Genomic DNA, 19,490 nt, shown 5'->3' with positions numbered 1-19,490 from the left:
TAGACAGGTAGCTGGCTACGATAAGAGGGTGCTTCAGAGTGGGGGCTGCCTGCCAGCTAGCCCCGCACCCTCGGGCCCCAGCCAGCCCCTCCACAGCACACTGAGCTGGGTCAGAGCATCCCCGGGCTGGCAGGCTGACCCCCAGGCCCCCTGCCAGCTGGGGCTGCTCCAACCTGGCTCAACGCACTGCAGTCCTGGTGCACATGCAAGTTACTTCCCCGGGAGCAATAAACTCCAACTCTTTATTTAAACACTGGAGTTTATTGCTCCACAGTAACTGCACATGTAGACACACCCATTCTTTAGGTAATATGATCCCGTATTGACGTAACCTCAGTTAGAAAATGTTCCCTAATACTTATCAAAATTTCCGCTGTTGCAATTTAAGCCCATCACTTCTTGTCCTACCCCTTTATCTGCTTTATAGCAACCATTTTTATATTTGCAAACTGTTGTTAACTTCCCCTCAGCTTTTTCTTCTCCAGACAAAATAACCACAGTTCTTCCACCACTTTCCTTGTATGTCATGTTTTCAAAATCTCTAATCATTTCTGTCGCTCTCTGGAATCTTTCTAAATTTGACCATATTGTTCTCAAAATGCAATGCCTAAAACTAGACACACTACTCCAGATGAGAAAATAAATAATCAAATAAAATTTGACCACCTTAGTCCTCCCCCACCCTCCTCCACCCCAAGGCAAAATCAGTAGGGAAATAAATTATATAGAGCACACACTTCCACAGAAGCGCCCTGTGCATAACATGGCTGTATTCAGTATTTCAGTACAATGTGCACTGCACTTCTCTAGTACAGTCAAACAAAAATACTAATCTTATTGAAGTATTTTGAAAATAACCCAAAGGATTTATAATATATGTCATGAATGGTTTTCTTCAGCATATTCAATGTAATATGCTTGAGCCCAGTCTTCCCACATATCCTATGAACCTTCCTTTCCAGCATGCCCCAGAAATGTCCTTCAGGTCTTGAACTTTTAGGGGTGCCTGTGGCCTACCTCTGGCAAGCAACTATGGCTTGATTACCCCTAAGTATGGTTCCCCACTTTCCATATCATTGGTAGTAGCTGGCAGCTGCCACCCTAATACAGTTTGACGGTCCCTTATTAATTCCCACTTTCACAACACCAAAGTCAGTGAGGACAGGTCTGTACCATGAGATCTGGGATCACCCTGAACAAACTTCATTCATCCAGTCCCATTCATAGGCTTCAAACCCGGAAATACTTCAATGCAGAAGTTTTAGGTTCATTCCCTAGGCATGTGAGGGTCTGGGATCTTGAGAATGGCTGTGGAGGTATGCCCTGGAGCAGTCCAACTGGGATCTTTCCGTACCTGAAGTATGCAAGTGGCAGCAGGTAGGATGGGGTGTGTTGGGGCTGTCTCAGTCAGGCTCACTGTGAGCATAGATGCACCCTAGTCTCATAGCAGTTATGCCAGTTTTCTAACATGCTGTGGCAGGTAGGCAGCATCAGAGTCATCCTGAGCCTGGCAGCCCATGAGACTCATGTGATTAAAGGTTAAAGGACACCACTTTCTGTGGTCAATAGCATAAAGCAAGTGATGCAGCTGCTTTTGACTCCCCATCTCAAATGGCCAGGTACCCACTTAGGCAAAGGACAGGCAGTCAAAAAGCCTGATGCTGAATCGATTCAATCTTCTCAGGTTAGTCTAAGCTGCATAGATTGAACAGATAAACAAGTGATCAGACATTCACTTTTGATTCTGGAAATGCAGCCACATGCCTGCAGTGGCCAAAGCCTGAAGCTGGAGGGCTCTGCAGCAAGCCTCCCTGCTCAGCTGGAGCTTGCAGCTTGGCGAAGGCCAGCCCATCCTCTGAAGTGGGTTTGTGGAGGAGGTGCAAAGCATCCTGGGATGCTGGGAACTGAGAGTTAACTTGTATTTGGAGGGAATCTGGGACAGAAGTTCAATAAACTGATTTAACCTAAATTAGAGAAGTTTGATACTACATCCATCCAGGTTTATCTTAAACTGGTTTCAGCTATTCTGAAAACAGTTTATGTGCACCGAACTTCTGTTGTGTTACAGATTTGAACCACTTTCTGTTTACTTGTACTGGCTGATGTGTAATTTCTGCCCCTAGCCATACAGGTGAGGATGGCTTTTGGCATGAATTGAAAGCAACCTTGGACTATAGCAAGGAGATATCTTTGCTCTGTTCCTGTGTCCAACAAACACTATACCCATTTATATATCATCATGGCTTAATGGGAAGTGTTACTAAGGGGATATAATTTGCTTCCTTGCTGGGACAGTCCATTATATTTAATTTTATTTTCTATTAAATATCTAGATGTTTTATAAGTCTGATTGCACTAAGCTATTTTACATAGCTCTGTTAATGTAAATGGCCTATGTGGTATCTTTACATTGACTTGCTAGAGAGCTGTAGAGAGTCTTTTATATAAATAAAAATCTGGCCTCTTGAATTTGCATACAGAATCATGGGATTTTTGTATCTTCATATTTAGCAGAGGGGTATATATGTGTTATAAAATCTTTCAGGTGTATTTAAACATACTTCAGTAAGTGTAGGATGGATGTACACTTGTTTATTTATGCATGCATTTCTTTATTTTTCACTGTTTCTGCAGAGTTTTGTTACAAAGGCTGATGTATTTACCTAGTGAAAAAAAAAGAAAAAGACCTGCTGATGGATGCACCGATAAGAGAGGTATTTTGCTACTGCTAATAATGATAAAACAAAATGTTCCACAGAATGTGTTAGCGGATGAACTCTTTCTGGTACTTTCAAACCCACCTATAGGATTCTATAGAAGGGATAAAATGTTCTTTTAAATATGATAAGATGGCTTAGAATTCGATCAGAAAGGATTCATTTGCTATTCAATTCTATAAATTATCAGAGTATTTTAATGGAATTCTATTACATTTCTATGGAAACCTATCATGTTTTCTTCCCCTATTAAATTCTATAGCACTTCTCCAGAATGGTGTATAGAATATATTAGAATATATAAAGGTTTATGTGAAAGGAAAATACATGGATAATTGGGATGAAATGTATGCTCCTTACTTCAATTGCATTTATACTTTGAAATTCATTTCCTTCTTAAAACCCAGCAACTAAAGCTGTTTACTCTTGTCAACAAAAATGTGAAAGGCTATATAAAGCCAAGAATGACTTATATTTGAGCCACTTATCTCTCTACTCTCTGATCACTTCTATGGATCATAGCAAGGGTCAGAAACTTATTCATAGAGGCTTAGTTCGTAGGAATAGGAAAAAGGAAGATATTACGATTTGCCCTCTGACTTATGCAAATCCCTGTCTCACAGCAGACAGAGAGGGTGCGCAAAGTTTGTAAATAAAATGAAAGGGAAGAGATAAAAAAGTCCTTATGGGTCAGGCTTTCTTATTTAACTAGAAAGAGGAGCTTCATTCTTATTCACACCAAATCCTTCAAATAGATAAGAAAACAAAATCCCCTGAACTTTACTATAAATTCAAAGGGATCCATAAAATGTGTAGCAAATACGAAATGAATTACGGCTCTCCTATATATTCTTCTTTATGGTGAGATAGACCTTGATGTCTCTGCGAAAGAAAATGACTTTCAAAATAATAATAATAACAATAATAGTGCAGTTAAGCAAGCTTTTCTAAACTGCCGCACTCGAATCATTTCAGAGATAACAAATGGAGATAACAAAGGACTCTTTTGATGTTGCTTCTCGGTTAAGAGATGGTTCGTGTTTTTGGAAGAAGACGGCCTCCCTCCCCATGGCTGGAAAAAGCGCTCGGAGATTTTCAGCTTAACCTTAGCCAGAAATGTCACCGACGTGGAGCCTCATGCCACTTAGACACAGCAATGGGGCAAGAAGTGCAAAAAGCAGGGCCTGGTCTTTTTGCTTCTATAATTAAAGTCAAGGTATGCTCTGAAACTATGCACCTAGGTGTCCAGCTGATGCATAGAGTCCACCTTGGTGTCCTTTCTTTTTGGCAGGTTAGTAAAATCAAAATCCCTGGGCTATTCACTGCACACATCTCACTGATAAAAAGTCATACACAGAGATGATCCGAACAGAGTGTGGGGCCTGGGGCAAATCAGCCTGTTCAGGGCCTCTCACCCCTGGATGTGAGGAAGCCAGTGGCAGACTCAGTGGTGGATCGGTGGGGGTGGCAAGTGGCCGGATGCACTGGATTCGAGGGGGAGGGTGCTGAGCAGCCAGATTTGAAGCCAGCAGCAGCGCAGAGTCACCGTGCTGCTCTGCCCGGCTTCACGGGGCCCCCCAAAGCACAGGGCCTGGGGCGGTCACCCCCATTCACGCCCCCCCAGGGATGGCACTGGTCATACACATGAAGAATGGTTATGAAAACAGATCTCTTCCCCACTATGTACTCAAACACACATACAGAAGCATAGACACAGATGCACGTGCACACACCCGGTGCAGGAGCTCCTAGTTGTAAACCTGGAGGCTGGGTATACAACTCATGCCTTGGGTTAAGCAGGGACTGTGAAACTATTTGCTAGACCCAACCTAAATTCACAACCCCAAACTGTTTCTGCTGGCAAATTTTGCCCAGCACTAGATACACATGCTTCGTACATACAATCATTATGGGCGAAGCAGCCAATCATGCCCTGGCTGAATTGAATTGAACAGTAGTATATTACCTAATACTTACTTGAAGATCTTATAAAATTGAATAGATGATCATTGTTTAAAGATTTCTTAAACCAGGAAAGAAAGGCGGTACGTGTGATAGAGCTGGGAGGATCTCCATGGAAGTGTTCGAGCCAGTGCTGTTTTGTTTCATTCCTCAAGTAGCTTTGTTATAGCTCTAGAGTGATGGCTCACATTTCTATTCCAACATACTAAAGGGATACTTAACCGATAAAGCCACTCTTTTTATTCAAATGACTGGTTCCGGGTAGGTAGGAGTGAAAACAATTTCATGCGGGCTTTTTGAATCAAACCTATTATCCGGTGAAATGGTATAGAAAATCATTGCTTTTGCTCTTTTTGATGTGCAGTAGCTTCTGTTTGTTGTGACAGTCTATTTAAAATGTATTTGAAGTAACACATGGAAGTACCAGAGCGTAGCTGTCAATGCTGTACATGGGCACAGAAGAAACAATGTGCTAATTAGAGGTAGTTTAAAAAAAAAAAATCCCTCCCTCCCCCCCTAAGGATCATGGCTTCATAAACAATTCAGTTTTTTTCCCCCATTTTGGAGTTCTAAATGAATCCATTTTCCAGTCTTAGAAAAAATTATCTGCAGTGTTTTTAACCAACATCATCATCATTGTTGATGTTTTCTGCTTATAGAGAAATGTGTGCTTTTGGTATAAGGGAGGCTCGAAGAAAAACATCACACAAAAGCTTGGGCAGCTTGTGCAGCATTCCCCACCAGCACCAAAGGATTTTGTCATTTCTCTGAATCTGGCCAGCTTTATCTGAATATACAAAAAGGGAGAGAATATCTGTTTTGTCCAACTTCATTAACCTCTATTCACTATGAGGTTAGCAGTGAATGGGGAAACCTGTACACCTTTAGAGAGTAGCAACTAGAGCTTGTCATAAAATGCTCCACTTCATGAAAAAAGATTGACTGGTGGTGGCGGTGAGGGGGCAGGAGGGGAGGTAAATCAAGATATATCAGCCAAAACTTAATATATTTCAGCATGGAAATGATGCTGCATGCCTTCTGGAGCTGTTCTTTGGGCTCCTGTTTCCTCTCTAAAATTAGGAGCTTCTTTGCACCACGGTTTCCCCTAATGAATAAGGGAAACAATGTCTCTGAGATGTCACCAACTATTGTGTTTCATAAGATCTATGATCTAGCTAGGGAGACTCTGAGATGTCACCAACTATTGTGTTTCATAAGATCTATGATCTAGCTGGGGAGACCACCACGCAAAGCAGAATGGGATCATGAGGAAGTTATCTATCCCTTCAGTGAGGTTGTGTGGTGGATTCTCTCCCTCAAAATACTTGTTTTTTCTGCATACACATACACAGACACACACACATGAGAAAAGAAAAAATGAAAAGAAAAGCTCCATGGGAAATGGTTAATTAAAACCGATTATTAAAACCCTAATTTTCCTTTAAAAATTGCAAGCAGCGCCAGCCATAGCTACGTCAGTAGATTTGGGTGAAATCCCCCAATCGTACATTATGCCAGCTCACAGGGAAAGAAAGAGAGATTTGCTGCAAAACTTCTTGGCCACATAGAAAAGGGGACGACACTGGCATCTTCAGGTTTTTCCACTCTATAAGAAATTCTTGAAAGGGCTTTGGGATTGAGTCTTCTGTTTTGTCGTGCTCTCTGTCATATGCTCAAATAATATAATAGTAATAGTATGGCAATTGGAAGAATAGGCAATTTTATTATTCCCATGTAATTTACTCCAAGATACTAGAAGCAACAAAGGTCAGATTTTTTTCTTTGAAGGGAACGGTTGGCTCATCTCTTTTGAGCATGTAAAACCCTTTGTTCTTTATGGGAAATGGCTATAATCCTTGTCTTCCACATTACTGTTATTCACCCTATTTCCCTAGACACATTTAGTTAAATGGCTATCAACAGCAGACGATTAACGTAACGGGACAAGAGGATGAGTCAAAACATAAATCAGACAATAATGCTGTCTTCAGCAGAGAAGAGAGTATCGATCAGCATGACAGCTTCTGCAAACTAATTAGCAAAGCAACACACCAATGTGATTGTGAAGCAAGCAATATCTTTTTCATCCCTTGCTACTTTAGTTAATGCCCATATATTAAAGAAACAAGGCAAGGCTAATAATAATAATAATAATAATAATAATCCCAAGACTGAAAGACTGAACAATAATTTTATTCCATTGACAGAGCTCTCCTTGTTTATAGTTTCCAATGGCCATAAAAAGTGATGCAAGAAGTTGGAATTGCTTTGCTGGCCTTTTAACACCCAAGCTCACTTCATTGTTTTATCCTCCCACCAAGAGCAAATTAAAAAAAGAAAAAAAAATCAGTGATAAATGGCTTTTGCCTATAAAAGGGTCATGACTTAAGAGCTGTAAAGCTCTCCATTTGGACCATCTACAATGTAATTAAAAAAGTATATTTCTTTAAGATTATGGGTAATTAACAGCACTATTTCCCACCTTTCATTGTCCCATGGTGTTCGATGACAAAGGGAAAGAAATCATAAAGCTGAATGTTATAGGATGCATCAAAAGCTTCTCAGGTAAATCCAGATGGCAGGTCAACGTCTCATCTTCTGACAAATGGAGATGGCTGAGGTTAGAGTCTGGACATGGAGTCAAGCTTTCCTGTATTTCAGGGAGTGTAGGTCAGGAATGGACCAGCCGTGACATTTCAATCTAGATCTGAGCATCCGCCAGGTGTGAGGTGGTCCTGATCCAGCGTTTTGCTTGAGAAACACAACCTAGACACCCTGATTCACCACTCCATGTTCAAATCGCTGGAAAACTTCAGCACATCTTGCACTGGTAAATTGAATCCACACCAAAACACCCACTGTTGCAGCCAGCGGTGCAGATGTTTCCAAAGCAATGCCATGGCAGATTGTCTAAATTTGGCTCAGCTCTCATTTTAGTACCAGAAGTGTAGCAATTTTTTTTTGCTCGTTCTGGAAATAAAAAATAAAGGCGCTTCTGATTTGCTAGAGGTTTGGACAAATACAACCAGTTAATGTTTGTGACACTGTATGAAGTAATACGTTTGCTTGTTTGCTGATGCACTGCAAGGACATGAGAGCTCCTGGCCTGAGCTGAGGTCCACATTTATGCAAATACTTGACTTTTAAGGACACGAGGAACCCTATTGACTTAAAATAGAATACGAAGCCCATATCCAAGCAGTTTTGACCAGATCCAGTTCTAACACAGAGGAACCTACATCTAGGACCCTCCATGAAGGACAGCAATCCAGTGACTGGTTTGAGGTGGAAGCTGTGCCTGCATCACCACCACTTCTGTCTGCTCTCTGCTCCCTGTCTGCAGCATGGGCACAGCTTCTAGCCAGCGGGGAATTGAGCTGGGACTGGCCAGCTTCTAGGCAGGGCAGGTGGGGAGGAGTGGCAGAAGCCTGGCCCCAGCCCAGGGCCCACCAGCTGGAAATCAAACCCATGTACAGCTGGGGAGTGAAGGGTGGGGAGAAATGACAGTAGCACAGGCACAGCTCCCAGCTACCCAGCCCCAATGCAGCTCTTCTCAAGGCTGGAAGCTGTCTGCCAGCCCAAAAGGAAGGATGGGGAGGCTTGGAAAAGTGGTGCTGGCATGGATACAGCTCCCAGCTGCCTGACCCTGGCATAGTGCCAGCCAAGCCCCTCACCCTCAAGTGCTGATACACTGTTGAAACCACCCAGACAACACCAGACTGGAGGCAGGTTGTTCTGGCCTGCAGCTTGTAAAGGTCATCAGCCTCTGCTCTAAGGGGTGAAGCAGATGTTTTGGGGGGGTTCTTTAAGTAAATATTTTTGTGTTCCAAGCCAAATCAGCCCAATCAATTCTAAATCCATGAGTCATTCAAGAACCATATGTAGCCCTGCTACCGGCAAACATCCTCCACCCCTGCCTGGGGCTTCAGATGCTTCCAAATCCTATGGCGAGCATCCTATGTGCAGGCCCAAGCCTGGAGACTTGGGGTTCAGATGACCCTGAGTTTCGTTTGCCCTTAGCCATATGGCTGTAGGAGCAAGCTAGGGAGGAGTTTCCCATATCCATAAAGTGGGCATAAAGCTAAGATCTTCCCACTGGAAAAGAAAGTGAGAGGTTAACTATACATTACCTCTGCCTGGGTACTACCCCTTGTCAAAAAAAGGGTGAATTAGAAAGCCAAGAGGTTCCTTAAGACAGCTGATAGCAAACTCAGAGCACAGGAATGTGTCCGAATTCCCACTCTATAGCTTAGACCTCACACTCAAGGTGAACGTTGGGCAGCAGTGCTTACCTTTTGCCCAGTAACCTAGTAGTTAGAGCACCCTCCCAGGCAAAGATACATGTGGGCTTTAGGTTGCCCCTCCCTCCCTCCAGGGATTTCAACTTATATTTCCCACTTCCCAGGAGCGGATATAGTGTATGCTAGTTAGAGACACTCCATCCCTCCTATTGAGGGAGACTGTGCCACTGGGAAGTCAAAAATGCAAGTCACAGGGACAGAAAGAGAACAAATGAGAGTAACTTTTGTCTAGAGTTACAGCACTTCCCTGAGGGATGGTGGGGGGAAACGGTATCTGGAAGTATTCCAGCTCTTGCTCCCATGACTCTTTGCATTTTACATTAGACAGTCCCAGGTTACACGAAAAACGAACAAGAACAACTCTGACAGCAAGGATGGCATCTAGAGCTCCTTTTCCCCAGAAGTGCAGCAACCACAAACAGGACTACTCGCTTGTGCATGTCTGGGTCCCAATGATTTACCAGAATATTTCTATATTCTGAATGAAATGCTGGTTCCAGGGGGGATCCAGAGCGGGGTTTAGTGGTGCAGCTTCGCCCCCTTTCAGACCAGCCTGTGAGAGCAACAGCCAGTGCCTTTTTTTTTAACTCCCCAAAGGAGGTGAAATATCCACCCTCTCAGCACTCCCTTCTTGTGTGTGCTCAGCAGCACATCCCTTTTTCTTATCCCTCACCCTCTCTGCCCACCCTTGTGGCTGCCCCAGTAGTAGTGGGTGGGCTCCAGAGCTGCTCTTGCCCTGCTCCAGCCAGGCTGCACAGGGAGGGCAGGATTCTTGATTTAGGGTCTTTTAAAAAAGTTCTTGGCTATTGCTTCTGCAGCCTGGTCTGTCCGATTGTTTGACTGACTTGGAAGCAGGGGAAAGAAGGCTGCACCCTGCATCACTGGTCACTGCTCATATACCCACTCTTCAAAATACTGGAACTGCCTATGTCTGGTTCCATGATCATTAAAATTGGACTCTATAAGTGTAGCTTCTTTTGGTACCATGGGTGACTGGTGCCTCTTGAGTCAGGGGGGGCATGTGCCTCCCCCCCCCCATACCAGTCAGTGACCGGGGTGGGGGGGGCCTGGCAGCCGATCTCACTGATGGTGGGGGGGGCTCCTGGCAGTCTAAGATAGCAAACCTTAGGTCAATCTGTCTTCAATCTAGGTGCAGCAAAACATGAGTCAGAAGAGCCCTCATTATCATGCCTGTTTTGAATTTACCTTTTAACTAGGCACTTTTATTTTCACAGAATAAAATGCTGCAGTTAGGAGTTAGCAAGCATGTGACATTTTTTTCCTAGGTTTCCTCTTGTAACTTGAAGCACTTGATTATTTTCTAGTCAAGCCGCTGCTCTAATAGTCATAAGCTGGAAACAGGCACAGTCAGAAAGCAATGATAAATAAGGGCACGTAGCACTGGGGCTGAAACAGCATAGAACTGGAATGTAGATGCTACTGGATTTTAGTCATTGTTTCATGAGGAATCTTTCTTTTCATGATCTGTCCAAAACAAGTTTTACCTTGAGCATATTCAAACTCCCTGCTAAGTATATACAAGCCAATTCCTCATATGGTGACTTCAGCAAAAGTGTGCCAATTTAGAACAGCTGCAAATCAGTCTCCAAACGTCAAATGCATTAGATTATTGCGCAAAACAAACAAAAATAGATATCACCGCTTTACCAATATATTATTTGGATCATGGATTTACAAGCATATGCTCCACTGTCATTTACATTTGTTTTGTTTGCCTATGTAACTTGTCCTGGTATCAGGAATGGCCATGCGGCTCTTCTAAAATACGTGACAAACAGGTAGCTACTACTACAGCTCACTGGGTGCATCTACATGTTCATTAATACACTAATACATCTACATGTCCATTAATACACATTTACTAATGTGCATTAAATTTAATACCTCCAATATGAGGTACCGAACAGTGGCAACCTGTAGGGGGTACACGGGAGTGCATGTGCACCCCCTGAGAGCCCTGGTGGACCCCCTGTTAGGCCGTACTCCCTGTCTAGGCGATGGGCAGGGGGCAGGTGGAAGCACCAGTGCCACCCCTGCAAGTGCTGGTTGGGGAGCAAGGCTGCCAGCAAAAGTGGCCGCACCACTTCCGGAAGTTGCTTTGGGACTTTCAGAAGTGGTGTGGGCACTTTTTGGTGAGTGAGATCGGCTGCTGAGATTCCCCCTCGGTCAGTGTGATTGGCCGGCAGGAGACGCCTCCGCCCCAGTCAGTGAGATTGGCTGCCGCCCGCCTAGTCGCTGAGTGGCGTCGGGGGGGCACGTGCCCCCTGGACTCAAGAGGCACCAGTCACCCATAATACCAAATAAATGTGTATTAGACTGCACTAATGCACAGTAGCGCAAGCACATGCTTATTGAGCGATGCTTAATGTGCAGTAGCCTATTCTGCTGCACATTAGCATATTAGCACAGTGTTTTACTCACTGCTTTAATGTGCAGTACAATAGCTCTGCTGCACATTAAAGCGTATGTGTAGACACACCCACTGGGCATGTCTACATGTGCCCCTATGGCACTGTTGTTACTGCTCCATCATTTAGGACTTCCTTTTGGAAGTCCTAAATGATGACACAGCCTGTACTGTGCCATGTTGGCAGCGCATGGGTATTTTTAGCCTGTACATCGCTGTAGCAATGTGCTATAGGGAGGGAGCGCATTACTACGGCTACATAGTTGTGGCGTCATAGTTTGTGCCTGCGGATGCTACATCGCTGTAGGGCATCGCTACAGTGATGTAGCACTTTGTGTAGACGTGCCCACTAAAAGACAATGGGGGAGCGGGTACTAGCCTGGTTACCTTTAGGAAATCACAGAATCATAGAAAAGTAGAACTGGGCAGGAGCTCTGGAGGTCATCTGGTCCACCTTCCCTCTTGAAATGGCATCACCCCTATCCAAACCATTCCATACAAATCTTTCACTAACCTGTTACCGAACCTACACAAACAATCCGTCACACAACCACAAGGCGTAGCACTCTAACCTGCCACAGGTAACACAGGGAGACTGGCAGCTATTGTCATGCATGCTGCTTGCTGCAAGGGTTGTTAGAATATGCTCGAGACATCCCAGAAAGAAGGTCATGCCCCCTGCTACAGAGGAAGGCAAAACTCCTAACAGTCCATACCAATTTGACCCTGGGATGAAATTCCTTCCTGATCCCAGATAAGGTGATTGGCCGACCCTGAGTGGAGAGATGAGATTCTTCAGCCTGAAATCTCCAGGTTTTAGTCCCATCAGGAGCATTGACACAGACCAGTCAAAATCCCTAGCCTTAGTTGCAGCCAATACCCAATACTTATAAGAAAGGGAAAAAACAAACAAACAAACCTTTGTGGCAACCAGGAAGCTGCACAGCATGGGAAACAATGCACACCTCCATTGTACTGTACAGCCTGGGTCCAACAAGCATAACCCCACATACCACACTCTTCCTGGATAACCCAAACTCCCCTTTCTTATCTCCTCCAAAATCATATCCTAACTCCTTTAATCTTCTTTCACAACTCAACCAGGTTGTGAAGCTCTGCTTCATTCACCTGCTGCTGAGCATGGTGCTTTCCAAGACCCATCTGCTTCAGGCTGCAGGGCTCATCCCATTATCACCCACTAATCCATATGGTGCCCCCAGGCTTCAGACTGTTGCTCTTTATACAGTACTCAAGGCTTAGCTATTCCTAGCTCATCCCTGACAAATTCTTATTCAAACTCTTTTGAACATCTCTGATGATGAAGAGTCCACAACTTCATTAGGCATCTAATCCATTGCCTCATTCTTCTTACAGTGAAGAAGCTTTTCCTGATATCCAATCCAAATCTACCTTGCTGCAACTTCACACCTTTGGTCCATGTCTTCAGCAAGAGGGAAAAATGTTCTCCCTCTTCTTTATAGCATATTCCTTCAGATACTTATAGATTGCTACCTTGTCTTCTCCAGATTGCCTTTTCTCAAATTGAATATGCCTATTTTCTTCAACTTCTCCTGGTATGAGTTGTCTTCCAAGGCCTTTATCATTTTTGGCACCTGTCGTGGGCTCTCTCTAACTTCTCCGTGCTCTTTTTAAAAGCTGGAGCTCAAAATGGCACAGAGTTGAAGCCTAACCAGAGTAGAAAGGAACTACTACCCATGTGCCTTGCAACGTGTCTACTTTGGGACAGATGCAGACAAATGAAACACAAACTGGTTTAACTTTCCCTCATACAGTTTAACCCCTTTTCTTTCAAATGTTTTTCTTTTCTGGATTTAGCAAAGCTAGCCTGGTTTAGGTGTTTGGGTTGCCTGCCCAGCACGTCATGCCTTAAGATTTTCTAATCACGCATCAGATTTAACAGAGATGCAGTCAGAGCAGAATATATCACCCAAGTCTGAATTACAAACTAAAATATAAAAGTAATTTTCTTTATTTGACCTAATGGATTTGAGTAATTATATGAACTCAAAAATAAAGAAAAAAAAGAACATGTAATTCAGTGACTGTCTGTAAAAATAATGAGCTATGTACTTCAGTCTATCAAATCTTGACAATAAACTAGGGCATGGGGAAAGAATGGGGAAACTAGGATGGGGACAGAATGGGGATAAGGTAGAATTTGGGCACTTTTTGGCACCCTCACCCAGTTGGTTTGCACTGTTCCTCAACCACTTGGTGCATAAATGGGATGGATAAATGTTTTAGACACCCCGTTTTTCCTGGCCATCTTCCTGCCGGTGTCAAACTACCTAGGACAATTAGACAAGTTAGTCCCAAGTATCTTATTAGTGACTAAACCCTCTTGCTCTGCTTTGCTCTTCATGCCAGACTATTTTAAACCCTTTTGCTATTGGTCCGCACTGCATCTCTGTGGAGTTTTCACATGAAGCATATGAACAAAAAATTATCAGAACGGAAGAATTACATCATTTACTGAACCATATAACAGATGCAACATAGACTATAGAAATTCAAGGTTCTCCAATGAAACATCTCTTGGGATGAGATTGTTACTTAGGGCCAGATTTCGATGACCTTACTTGGATAAGAGTCCCAGTCTAGAAATTATCTCAATGGCTTTAACAAGAGAAGTTGTGTTGTACAACTGCATTCACATGAGCAGGGAGATCAGGATGGGTCATAGTGTTTAAACTTACTCTTTTTGAACACTGGGATATTACTACAAAAATATGACTGAGAGGTTTAGTTTGTTTGGAGTGTGTTTTTTCGACATGGGAACTTGGCCAAACAATTGTGGTATGAAACCAATTACTCATTTCATATTCACCAGTGAACAACCACTAATTGGAAACATTCATTTACTTTTGACCTGGATCCACATTCAAGATTGTGATTAAAAGCTGACATGATGCCAAAGCCATTCTGCAGTGCAGTCAGTCTTTCATGCTGTCAATAGATTTTATCTGGCTTACCTGGAAATATTTGAATCCATATGCATCAAAGCCATTTGAAGATTCAAGCCTTATCCTGACTACAGGGCCACATCACTTCTAAGTGTATGCTAACAGTTGCAGAGGAGCTTTTTTTCAAAATGCCTAGTTTCATACCAAGCCCATTGGAATATCAGACTCACCTTAACTAATTTGAAGAGCTGTTTTTATATGACTGCCTACATAAATTGAAATCTCATGAAGTATATCACCCAGGACCTTAAAGATAACAGTAATGAGACTGCTGTTCCAATAAAGGGGAAATCAAAGAGCTATAAAAGGCCCCTTTGAAGTAAATATGCATTTTACTCCAGGTCTGGGACCTTAGATCCAGATCCAAATGCTGTTTGCAGGCACTTCCAAAGTAGGCTCTGCACTGGCTAAACCTTAAGGGCATTCATACACATACCTTTGCATCCCACAATGTGCTGGAGATCTGGCGGGTTGGAGCAGACTTGCTTAATCAAGTCTGCTCTGTATGTTAGCTGATGCACACTGCGTTGCATTGCATGCAGTTGTATAAGTGGCAAAATGTGTGTCAGTGTGCAGAAAATGGCAACGGTGTGCTTTTGAACTAGACCCCCTCTGATGAGTTTTAGTTAAAAAGCATGCCGCTGACATTTTCTCAGTCCTGACGCACAATTTCATCACTTATACAACTGCATGCGATGCAGTGCCGGGCACTTTTAGAGGCACCCAGCTTTGTGGCACAAGCATGCGTAAAAATACCCTAATTGCTTTGCCTAAGGAAGGCAATCCAGATCAACAGGGTTGGGTATCTTAGACCCCAGAAGTGTCAACAGAGAAAATGAGTGTGTCTCCATGATCTAGTGTCCAAGCACTGACTAGGAACACTCAGCACCGGTGACAAAGGTATCAGTCATGGTAGTAAGGTCTACACTGCAGCCGCCATGCCTAATTCATCTGGAAATAAAGTTATCTGCTCAATGCTGATACTTGATCATCTAGTAAAGTGCTGGAACAGGTTACCCAGAGAGGTTGTGGAGTCTCCATCCTTGGAGGTTTTTAAGAACTGGCTAGACAAAGCCTTGGCTGGGATGATGTAGTTGAGGATGGTCCTGCTTTGAGCAGGGAGTTGTACTAAATGTGACCTCCTGAGATCCCTTCCAACCCCCATTTGCAATGATTCTATGACTAAACAGATTAAACTTTAAAGTGACTCCAAGATTGGGAGGATCTTCAGGTATAAAGGATATATTTAGCCTTATCAGGGAGCCATATTGAACCAATCCCCTTGATACCTTCCCAAACATGTCACAATCATCCCAGCCTTATCCAAGTTGAGTTTAAACCATGTCCGGCTTCACCCAAACACTGACATATGTCTGCACTCTGCAAACTGGGTGAGGAGGAGACACAGAGCTGTCAACATAGCAAGTAGAAACATGGCACCTCATGTCTCAGCAACAACCTGATCCTGCTCCCACAACAACACTGCAATCAATTCGAAAAGGAGCTGGAGCAGGTACTAATTCTCCTACAGACCTCATCTATGCATTGATTAACATGGAGCACACTAAGCTTACAGCCCTAAATTAAAAAAAAAAAAATGCCACAGAAATGAAATCTAATCTACCTAATGGAGGAGATTAACACTGGAGGGCATTTGGGAGACGCTAATTTCCATTGCAAAGTGAATAATAATTAAAAAAAAAAGAACATAGTATATAAAGGCTTTTTGCCCCTTCTATATTTCCTTCTTAAATAGCACATCAGCTGTCAGCTCTCCTTACTTGGAAACCCTAAGCCCCAAGAGGTTCTCCTTACATGAGTAAATTAATTATTTAGTGAGTGATGAATTACATGACACAGAAGTAGCTAAAATGCCCCAGGGAGCTGATGGAGAACCAAAATCCATGAAACTCTCTGGATGAAAGGGGCAGAAAACAAGCCAGTTTAACCTGAGTCCCATCATATACTACAGCCGCTGCATTTCAGCAGAACTTTTAAATGGTGCTTATTCAGTCCCCTCTCTCCATTGTCCAGGGGGCACGCTTGGCACACTTCATGCTATCTGCGCTCTTGTGGGGAGAGGATTCACAGTGTGGCCGGATGGCCCTGCTTTCCTTGAGCATCCTCAGTTGGGGTTCTGACGTAAGCACGATATGAAGATAAGGATGGTCTTCTTGTTGATCCCCTTCCCATGCTAGGGACATCAACAGGGTTAGTCTGAATGTACTTATCTGAGAATGTCTCCAGGCTGGTACTGGATACCATTGCTCCCAAGGACCATGAACTAACCCTGTTGTAGCTGCTGTTGGGAGGAGACAGAAATGCCCGAAGGGGTGGCTTGCTTGCTGGCTTTCTGGAATGCTGTGGACGGGGCTAATTAGCGCAGGTGTGGCACCACACGTGCATCTACACTGCATCTGGTTTGGGAGCTGGAGCGCCATGTTTGAGTGTGCTGCTGCCTGGTATGGTAACTTTGTAATGTAGATGCGCCTTTGATATGCTCTCTCACATTGCTTCTATGTTTCAAAAGTGCCACACACACACAAACACTTCTGGTTGGGATGACAGGTACCTTTTTGTCCAGTGGCCTGCAGACTTGCTGCTGATATCATTTACTGTGATAAGAAAAGATCAAACAGGGAAGGAAGTGCTGCAATAGAGGGGTCTAGGTTGATATGAACAGAGCCCCGAGAGCTCCCAAACACCCTGGTAGAAAGTCATGGGAAATTGTATAGTGTATCCCTGGTGGGGTGGGGGAGGTGAGGCAAAGCCCCTGTAACTTGGCACTATCACAAGATGCCAGCATCCTTTTCAAACCATGACCTTGACTTTACACCTCAAGACACAGCTAATTCTCTGTGAAGTTCCACTGAAGTCAGTCATTCTCAATCCAGACTCAAGACCAAAAGTAACATAACTAGTGCACCTAATGCAATTGGTCCCGTTTCAGGGATAGTGCTGCTTCTAGCAAATTTAAAAAGTGAACATTATTATGGACAGCAGAAAATTAGATCTGGTCAGGACTTGTCTTTTAGAATGATTTCCCCTTTTCTGGAAAGGCAGTGCCAAAAAATTATTCGTTCTAAGGATTATCTCTAATGTGCCTATAACTTAGCTTTCTTCTGAATCAAAATTGAAAATGGCAGATTTCATTGCAGGTCAGTTCAGCTCCAATGGCAATATCATCTGAGGGCAGGGTAGACATGCACCTTATAGACTAACTAAATACGATTTATATAGAGAACAAGTTTTCATTAACTCAGGTTCAGTTCATCAGCAGCTGCATATCTATTCTGCCTTCTTCCTGGCTTCAGGCTAAAATGGCTAATTCCCTTGCTTTGCTCATGGGCAGTACAACATTCAGACAAACATCATTTGATTGAGAACAGACATCTATTTTATAACTTATAGGCATACATGACCTGTAAAGAGTTTTTAGGCAATATAACCACCACGTAGCATTCAGCTGTGCCTTGTGCTACAGCCTGAATCCCGTATCTACACTTCCATGGCTTACAGAGCTAGTTTCACCCTGCGAGCTGAGTTTGTTCCTGTTGCACATGCTTGGAAGTGATGCAGTGCTGTCTTAGAAATATCTAAAGCCATTTAAGTGCTTTGTAATTCAACTGCAGCCTGGCTGCAAAGTTCTCCATAAGCACCCAAAACCACCCCAAGCCCCTGCCTAGCAATGTGTGTTTATGCCTGGGGTAAAGGTTGTAGCCGTAGTGGTCTAAAAAGCTAAAGCAGTCAGTGAAGTAGAAGTGACCTCTTTTATTAGACCAACTGGATAGATGCAAAAAAAAAAAAAATCTTTATTTGCAAGCTTTGGGGCTCTCACACCCTTCCTCAGGCAAAGGAGAATGCAAAGATTGTAAAAAATTCTCCAGGTAGAAAGGCAGGGTGTGTGAGCCTGAAAGCTTGCAAATAAGTGTGCGGGCTGGGAGCGGTCCGAGGCCCTCGGGGGCACGCGGCGGGCTGTGGCCAGCAGCCCTGACACGCGGGTCGGGGAATGCAGGCCGGCGGACTAGAATTAGGCATGGACGTGTAGCAGTTGATTAAAGATTATTTTACTTACACCGTAGATGGTTGCGGTGCAGGCAGGAAAACTTGCTTGAGTTGCAGTTACAGACAGGAAAGAAGAAAAGCAGACAAGAGTTCCTTCCATGCGAACTCTAGCCCAATCTGGCTGAAGGCTCTAAAAACGCGAGCCCGTCGTGTCAATCAAAGAAAACAACTTGGAGAAGAGCTCTGGATACACTCACACGAAGTTTGCTAGGCTCCGTGGAACTTGCGCGCAGGGAAGGGGTTCGTCGAGGGATCGCGCTCGGCGACGGGGAGAGGCCAGAGGTTGATCAGACCCCTATAGCCTTCTTAAGGTACACGCTGGGTCCGTGCCGCCACGTGGGAATAATTTAGAACTGGCCAATAATGGGACCCAAATTTGCATGCGGGTGGTGGGAACTTCTTTGCACTGGGGTTTTCTTTTTGCAACTGAGAAATGCACCTTGCAAAGAAAGCTCCTCGTGGCGGGAAATAATTTAGCAGTGCTGAAGCACACACACACAAAATCACACCCTTGGGTTGTGACAATAAGGACATTTTTTTTGCAACTATCTCATTGACCTAATAAAAAAGACTGCCTCTACCACACTGACGGTTTGTGCTTGAGCACTTACTCAGGACTCACCACCTTTTGAAGGGCCTAAACACTGACATTACAGGACAGTGACCTACTCACCTGGGCACAAAGCACACCGAGCATCCTGGAGACAGAAGAAAATGAAGCAAGAGCCTGACTCTGGCTGAGGGAGATGGATTAGCAGGGGTGGGGAGCGAGTCCTTCCCTCCAAGGATGCAATGGGAAAAGTGCCTGCTGAAACAGTGGGAAAGCTGCACAACAGCATGGAGAGCAGAGAGGAGACTCCTCTTGGTGCTCCACTTGCTTGGTAGTTGTTCTCTGTGGACTGGGCTAGAAGCCTCTGCTATATTATTTGGAAAGCCTTCAGCTGGCAGGCCTTATTACAGCACTTTTTGGTGCAAGAGTGACCTCTTAAAAGGCATTACCCAGTCCCTAACAAGAAGGAGCACGTGTCTGGGT

Source organism: Alligator sinensis, unplaced genomic scaffold, assembly GCF_000455745.1.
Source record: "Alligator sinensis unplaced genomic scaffold, ASM45574v1 scaffold1018_1, whole genome shotgun sequence".
NCBI classification, from domain to species: domain Eukaryota; kingdom Metazoa; phylum Chordata; order Crocodylia; family Alligatoridae; genus Alligator; species Alligator sinensis.
This window is presented reverse-complemented; position numbering follows the sequence as displayed.